Genomic DNA, 8,331 nt, shown 5'->3' with positions numbered 1-8,331 from the left:
AATAAAATAAGTTGATTCACCAAAAAGTGCATTTATTCAAAACATGTAAACCCCCAATACGATGATGATGTCTAAATCAATACTGCGGAAATGACTGCCCAGTATTGCTGGAAAAGCGCAGCAACACCAAGAGCCAAAAGTACATTTTTGTTTTCCTCTCTCTTCAATGGTTTCGTGAAAGCGTTTCGATGGAAAAGTAGAAAGTAACTTGCAAAAATATTTATTGTGCTTTACCGATGGCAAAAGAAAGCTTATCTCCGAGGGTTTACTTACTTTAATGTTTTCCGTAGAGATCTCTTTTTTTCTGTTTCTATGTTCGCTTTTACTTAGGTTCACCATGTTTTTAAGTACAAACCTTCAAACAAAAGTAAACGAAGTGGGAAAAGGCTTTTCGAGTAGGCCTTCGGATTTACCACTGAATCGTGACAGCCAATCACGCTTCTTTACTTTATTCTCCCTCTTACTACTCTGGAAAAGAATCCCGATTTCATTGTTGTTTTTTTTTTTTTTTTCTTTTGTTTCGTGTCATCTTCTCTTACTTTTTCCTGATCTGTCTTATTGGACTTTGTACAAAGCGATATTCAGAATCCAGGAGGGATTATGTGCATCAAAGACTTGAAAAATTTTCGGAATTTCCTTCTTAGGCTCAAAATGATTCCAAAAAACTATCTCGAAATGGCAATATGACATTTTAGGAATATTTGTCTTGAATTTTAGGTAATCGTGAACGTTAGGATGCATTCCAATTGAACAGGCTCGATATGTGCTTAAAATAAAAAAGGTACGACAGGTTTTCCTTTTTTTTTGACTACATAAAATCAACGAAGTATTATGTAACATGATTGAGAGATGTTTTCTGATGAGCAAGTTTGCATATTGCTTTAACGTAACGATAAGCGTACACAGCCATTCCCAGACTTGACGAAATATTCAAATTTCGAGTATTTTTCAAATAAGCCTGAACGCGGCTGTATACGTTTGTATGACATTGAGAGAAACTTCACACAATGAAATACTGGATGATTTTATCGAAACACAGTAAAACCTCTCTTAACGGTTACCCTTCAGATGCTGTCACGCCTGTTTCACTGTCAAATAAAATTTTTCCGAGAAAAAGCCTATTTAGATAATGTATTTCAAACACCTGACTAATGGTCATTTTTCAGACACGGGCATCATTTTCATCATTCGTTTCCATTGGACTAAAGTCCTTAACGGAGAGAAATAATTGAAATTTTGGTTCAGATTATTTTCACTAGATGGCTAATATTTTATCACTTTTTAGCTACAATTGGTTTGAAGTTTGTTGATGTTTGGCAACTCTGATGTCAGTTTAAAAGCCAAAATCACACACGTATTGCTGGTTGTGTTCAAATATTTTGCACATGATTTCACGCTTCTTATTTTGGCCAGCATTATCAATAAGAGGGAGAAAATATCGGTGTAATCGAATACAGTGGTTTTTGACAGTATTGGTGGAAGATTATGCTTATATAGATAATAATAATAATGATAATAATGATAGAACATCAAACCAACGAAGTATACCACAACGTTAAGAAATTAGCAATGTCATGTAATCTGAAGAAGAAAACGATGTGGTAAGTAGTAGAGTGCGGGCAATTAGGGAGCCGTGTGAAAAACTATTCGGATGTTTTTAAAGTACTACTACTGAACCACACATGTACCTCGTTCATGTTCCTCTGCGGAACTCCTAAAGAATTGGTACATGTTGGAATGTGCGTGGCCGCGTTTCTGAAGCTTGTTTCTGTGTAATGCTTGTTATAGTACTGCCATCTATACTTCAAATTGTGAGTGAAGTGTAATGATTGAATATTTGTAACGTTGTAGATCTATTGCTCTCTGCAGCGAGATTTTTTAATGGAGCGATCGGCTTGCATTCGCACCTCGAAGTTGGGAACCACAGAAAACCAACTTCAACAGACCACCACTGTGGTGACCGAAGCCGGGACCTCGCGATGCGCGTCCGTCATTATGACCACACGACCACAGCAGCGGCTGTTTTTAAAGTATTGGATGATGGATGAAACACATTTTCCTGTAAACACGATGACGGAAAGGCCTTGCAGTTTCACATCTTGAAATACATTTTGAAGGGGTTGGCATACTGAGCGAAACCCATCAAACATCGATTATATCAGTTTTTCCAAAAGATGTAGGTGCAGTGTGCAAGAACTCTGCATAACATAGACTTAATTGCGTATACATGTAATAAATATGTATTTTCATGACATGAAACTCATCTTAGAAGCATTTCAGCTATTGTTAATACTGTATTTTACTGTTCTAACATCAACCTCCTCTGATACGGGAGTCTTTTATGGACGAATATTTTTGTCCTGTGAGTATAGAGAAAGGGAGGTTTTGCCGTATTATCAATTCTCCCACAAAGTTGACTTTCGTTATAATGAACCTCATAATTTCACTGGAACGACTGTTATATCGGGTGGTCGTTAAATCGAAAGATTGCAGATAGAAAGATAAAAAATTTCTTCAAAATATGCCAAATTTGGTGAAATATAAAATTGTGATAAAAACAGTTACAATCAAAATTTGTCACATACCCCGTTGTATCTCTCCTTCTATTACAACCAGGTCATGCCGAATTCTTCAGTATCCAACACATTGAAATACGGATTCTCTTTATCAAATAAAAAGGAGGAGGAAGAACTGTGTTTGGAAGGTGTGTTGGATTGAATTACTTTTATATGTCGTTATATTGGATGCAAAATATCATGGGATGAATAGAGGGACTTGTACCAGTCGTTAGAATTGAACGGTCGCTATAATGCATGATAATTTTAATGAGTGTGGACTTATTCACAGCTATAGTAAGCAATTCAATTTTAAAGCTGTTTTGAAAAGTTTAAAAATATGTCTATTTGTTTTTTGTCCGTAATGAAGAACCGTGCCATAGGAAATCCCAAACATTTATTCTTAGCTCTATATGTTTTAGAATAAATTGGTGTACTTTTATTGTCTCGTTTAGGTCCGTATAGTTTAAATTTTTTGAAATTTCAATCCCGTATTTCAAAAAAAAAAAAGTTATAAATCTACCGTAGCATTTCCATTTCAAGCTAAGCATTGATAATAAAAAAAAAAAAAATTCTAAAAAAAGAATAAAACGCTCAGAAGAATTTCAACATTGGAAATAAGACATTCCGACGAACCATAAAAAAAAGTTAATCCTAGTAATATTCCATGAAGGACGCATATTTCTGATTGTCCAGAACAAAAACGAAAAAAAAAAAAAAACAACGGCAAAGAAAGGTAAAAAAGACATCCATCTTCTTTCAAAATTTGACATTCGGAACATTTTTCTTCATCAGACTCGTTCGCGAAAATCTATCTGAGCTATATCTATTTTTCCATATATATATCCACACATATCTTACATTCAGATCAATACCGAAATATAAGAAAAATATGAATGAAAATTTCTTTTTTTTTGAAGTAGAAACGGATGTGAAGAAAGGAAAAAAAAGTCCTATATGTACGTATGAAAAAAGAAAATCTTGTAACAGCCTCTTTTGTTTTCAATCTCTTTTCCACCGGTTTTCAATTCGTTTTTGGCAATCAAGGATCAGAAATCCATTCATTTCCAGCAGCATTTTTTTTCCTCTATCCCCCAAGCTTTTCGCTCCTTTTTTCCACGGGAAGAAGGAAATAGAATGTAAGAGATTCCATCCATTATACATCCAAAAAGAGTATGTATATACCCACTGTTTCCACACCAAGTTTTTCTCCTTCTATTTCATTTTTTTTTTTTAAAGGAAAAACTATTTCACCACCCCTATTCGTCACTGATATTGCATTCATAACTATACGAGAGCTACGATTACAGGGTCTCACGTTTTCCAGAGCTTTTCGCCTCGAATCTCTGAGCGTTTGAAATCAATTTCTCTTTGAAGGCTTATACTTGTTTCCAACATTCACTCTGGATTTTGATTTTATTTTAGTTTTTCCATTTTTCGCAGCTTTATGTGTATGTATAGATGCGATTTCTGGTTCATTTATTTCTTCTCTTCCACCATCTTATTATCCTTTCTTACTTATGCATATGTTACGATCAGAATGTTTGGATTTTACTTTTATTTTCGATGTTGGTTTTTTTTTTGTTGAAAATTTGAAAAGCGGAAAAATATTTATATGTCACAAGTATTGATTATTTATATATTTATTTATTTCAACAATTTATTTACGCATGAGAGTTTCAATGTGAGTTAACCAAAGTACAATATATCTATCGGTTTCGGAAGTATATGTTGAGGACTCTCAGATGATGGTTTTGTAAGAAAAAGTTTTATTGAAATTTTAACACTAGAACGAGACTAGAATTTCGAACTATCTAGAACAACGAATAACAACCATTTTGACTGAAAAAATATATTTTTCTTCACGCAAACTCTTTTTAAAATGGTATCAATCCAGTCTCTGACTTATTTTTGCAATATAAACCCTTGTTCCTGTACCTATTTTTTTTTTTTTTTTAATTTGGACAAAAGCGCTTGTTATGACAAAGACTAAGCTCGTGTTTTGTTACTTTGAACACAGGTTTGATTATACAATATATGATTTCTTTAATTCTTGTAAGGTTTGAAGTATAATAAGCTTTTGAGAAATCACATTGCGGAAAGATTACATGTGCGGAATGAAAATGCCTTGAATTATCAATTGAAAGATCATCATTCATTTACCAAATCCTGAGAAATGTAAAACACATAAGATAACTTACATGTACAAGACAGCTTTTCGATTCTGATCGAATTGTGTACTGAAGTAATTCATTTTGTCAAAAACATCAATGGCACTCATTAATTTAATAAAATTTCATAGCTCTGGCAAGAATTCCATTTGCCCATGATTTCAATCTTGTTTGTACAAGTTTTCAATGCAGTGCAATAATTTACTAATTGTAAATAGTACAAGTATTCAGGGCTGGAACTAGAGGGGGACAGAGAAGGCAACTGTCCCGGGCAGAAAAATTTAGGGGGAAACAAAAAACATCATTATATGAAATTATAAATTTGAAATTGGTGGGGGCGTCAAAAGTTCTAATTATGCCTGTACCTTGACTACATATCATCACCGATTCAAGCTATCGGTGATAGCTTGAATCATAATCATCAATACCGAGATAGCGGTATATTTTTAGATATCTGTGCTACCCCAAAATATCCGACCATGAACTGCCACTGTTATTAGCATCTTTTTTTCATCCACCTCAGTGGGCATTGTGCCTGTTGTGGCCTTGTATTTGTATTTGTACTCAAGACTTAGATCTTCTCTGCTTACCAAGTGTAGAATTATTATTTTTTGCTCAGTCGTGAGCGTGATGTAAAATAATATCTCCCATATATCGTCTGGTCCCTAGGCTGCCACAGTCCCCAGGCTGCAAGCAACAGGCCTACAACGATATAATTATTCGATAATTTCACACACTTCACTCATAGTTAGAAAAATAACCGATGACAGATGGCGGTACTACACATAACAAGGATTATACACAGAAACAAACTTCACGTCAGGCTCACTACACGTACACGCACATTAAAACACGTACCAGTTCGTTAGAAGATCCGCAGAGGAATGTCGACGAGGTGCATGTGCGGTTTAGTAGTGGTATTAGTAGCCCCAGGCTGAGATATTTGGTGGGGCCCTCCTAGAACGAATTTAGAGTGTGGTGAGACAGGAAATGATAATAATAGAATGCCCTGTTTATGGGTAAGATCGAAAAATGAAAATTCATTTCATCGGCGCGACATTGTCCCAGCGAAGTGCAGTAAAAGATTTAGCAGCGCAAAGATTCACAGAACGCTCTGAACGCTCAAAAATGAATTGAATAAAGTACGACGACCAGATTTTTGAAAGTGTAGCTTTGAATAGTATAAAACAAAATTGGTACTGGAGAAAAGCAAACACCATGCTAGAACATTTGTTCTCCTCAATATTAATGATCGCAAAAGAAGACGCTATTTTTCAGCACGTTTCGCTATCGTATTAGTAAAATATATCTATAGTTGTCAAAATGGCCGCTACCGTTGTTCTAGGTAGAACTTCATTACCACTAAACTAAGAAAACTAGAACAGTTATATTTCAGGAGTCTCAACAAGATGAGAAAAGTCATGAAATTTCTGTAACCTGAAGTAAAACGTTTCGATGTAATCGCATGTCAAAGTAGCTTTGTGGTCAAAATAACCGTTTCCGTCGTCCTAACTATTTGGAAAATACTTATACATAACATTTATTTTCTGGGTGTGTGTTCTCTATAAAAATCTACAGTTTTAGTTCAAATTGAATGATAGGATAATTTAAAGTTCGCCAGTGCTAGGCAAATGCCCGAAATGAGCAACAATGTTATATATATATATATATATATATATAATATATCCCGGCCTCATTTTTTCTGTACACGAGGGCTAATTAAACCTGGAACTGCAGTTTATTGATGATTCCGAAGGGCTGCCTTTTTTTTTTATATTCATCGAGAGATCGGTGCGCTAATCCCTTGATGTGGGACTCGCTGTGGTAGTTAATATCCCGGCCTCAACAATGACTTTTGAAATACTTACATAAGTTGTCGGGGTTCTCAAACAATGCGTTTCAGACATATATATTCATTTAAAATTGTTTGAAACCTCTTCAATGCTCCTAATCAGAAGGGAAAGACCGGGAAGCGCGGGGTATTATAGCTAGTTATATTTATTATATTTCTTATTAATTATTTATAAAAATATTTTATATTAATTATTTGGGGAAAATATTTCGCATCAATTAATTGGAAAAACGATTTTACATTTAATTAAATTATTTTACATTTATTTTACATTAGGTTCAAAAGAAGCAGATAATGGATGCTGCTTTGCCACAAAATCTCTTAAACATTTACAAGATACAAAGAAAGCAACCCGCATTTGACTATTTTTGATGATTATCAAACAGTGTTTTACTTATTTCCAGTTTACATCAAAAGAAAATTTGATTTTTGTCACCTACAAATAAAAAAATGAATAAATTTGACTGTATTCTGTGTTTTTTGAATCAAGAACACGGTAGTCTTATGGATGAGAAAAAAACCCTCAAAATACTTTTTCTTTTCCCATCTATATTCCTACCCACACCAAACATTTGATTGAATTCGAGTTATTTTTTCTCTTTCTACTGAGTCGTATATGAAATATATAAGTTGTATTTATGAGGGTGAATCTCGTATCAATACCATACGGAGCCCCGGCTGATGACAGAAGAACGAGAAAGAGATTCCACTTTCAGTGGCGAACTCAATCTAATCAATTGATGGTTCCTAGCGAAAAACTAATATTCGGAAGTGACCACAGGGCGATCTATCATTACCTTTTGCGACGAATGAGGGTTTTTGTTTTGCGCAAAAATTTTCCCGTAAGACAACGGAAAGGCCTCGAGCCCAAAGGAGAGATAAAGGATCGTTCATCTTGAGCCCGGCGAAGAACAATGGATGATTTTTCCGAAGTGGCCGTAGAGATTGTCCCTTACTTCGCCGTCCCATGGCAAGATCAATTACGACGAGCTAACGATGAATTCTCCAAAAGATGAATGATCTCTTTGCTGAAATGCCTACAATTTATAATACAGCAAATGAAACTGTCCACGAAGCTATGCATTTTCGGAAACATAAGTTTTCTACCGAAATTTGAAAAAAAAAAATTAGTTGCAGTTGTAGAAATTGTTAAATTACATAAATTATGGAAATCTCAGTTAATTAACCGATGATGGGGATGGTATTAATTATATTACATTAATCATATTCACTTTGTGTTCATTGATCATGTAGAAGGAGTCTACAAAATGGCAACACAACTTTGACGCTGGATAACGGAAAAACGGTTCATGATAAGAATGCGCTGCTTACTTACTGCATTTTCCATTAGGAAGCCAGTAAATTTCAAACTGTACTTAATTTTGAAATAAGTTTAAGAATTTCGCCGATAGATACAATTGTAGCATAGTGCTATTAAAACAGTACCAAAAGGTAGAATAGTACTTTCAATTCACTCATATATTACAGATTCAATGCCTTGATGCCGCAGAAAATAGTGACTTTTATTGGTTGAGATGGTGTTCTGGTAGACCCCACAGTACGAGAAGGGGGGGGGGGCAAACGCCAGTTTATGCAGTGTCTTCAAAAGTACAAAAGAGCACTTACACTGGCCTTTAACGTTAAACTGTCAAATAATTTAAAGTAAGTCAGTTTGAAAAATTCATTGTAATTATAATTTATAATGAACTAATAATACATTTATTGGTATAAAGTTAACGTAAATTCACATAAA

This window comes from Pholcus phalangioides, unplaced genomic scaffold, assembly GCF_987345545.1.
Source record: "Pholcus phalangioides strain wild (caught in Gottingen) unplaced genomic scaffold, Ppha-v1.0 ptg000013l_1, whole genome shotgun sequence".
Classification (NCBI taxonomy): Eukaryota; Metazoa; Arthropoda; class Arachnida; order Araneae; family Pholcidae; genus Pholcus; species Pholcus phalangioides.
Note: the sequence above shows the minus strand (reverse complement) of the source record.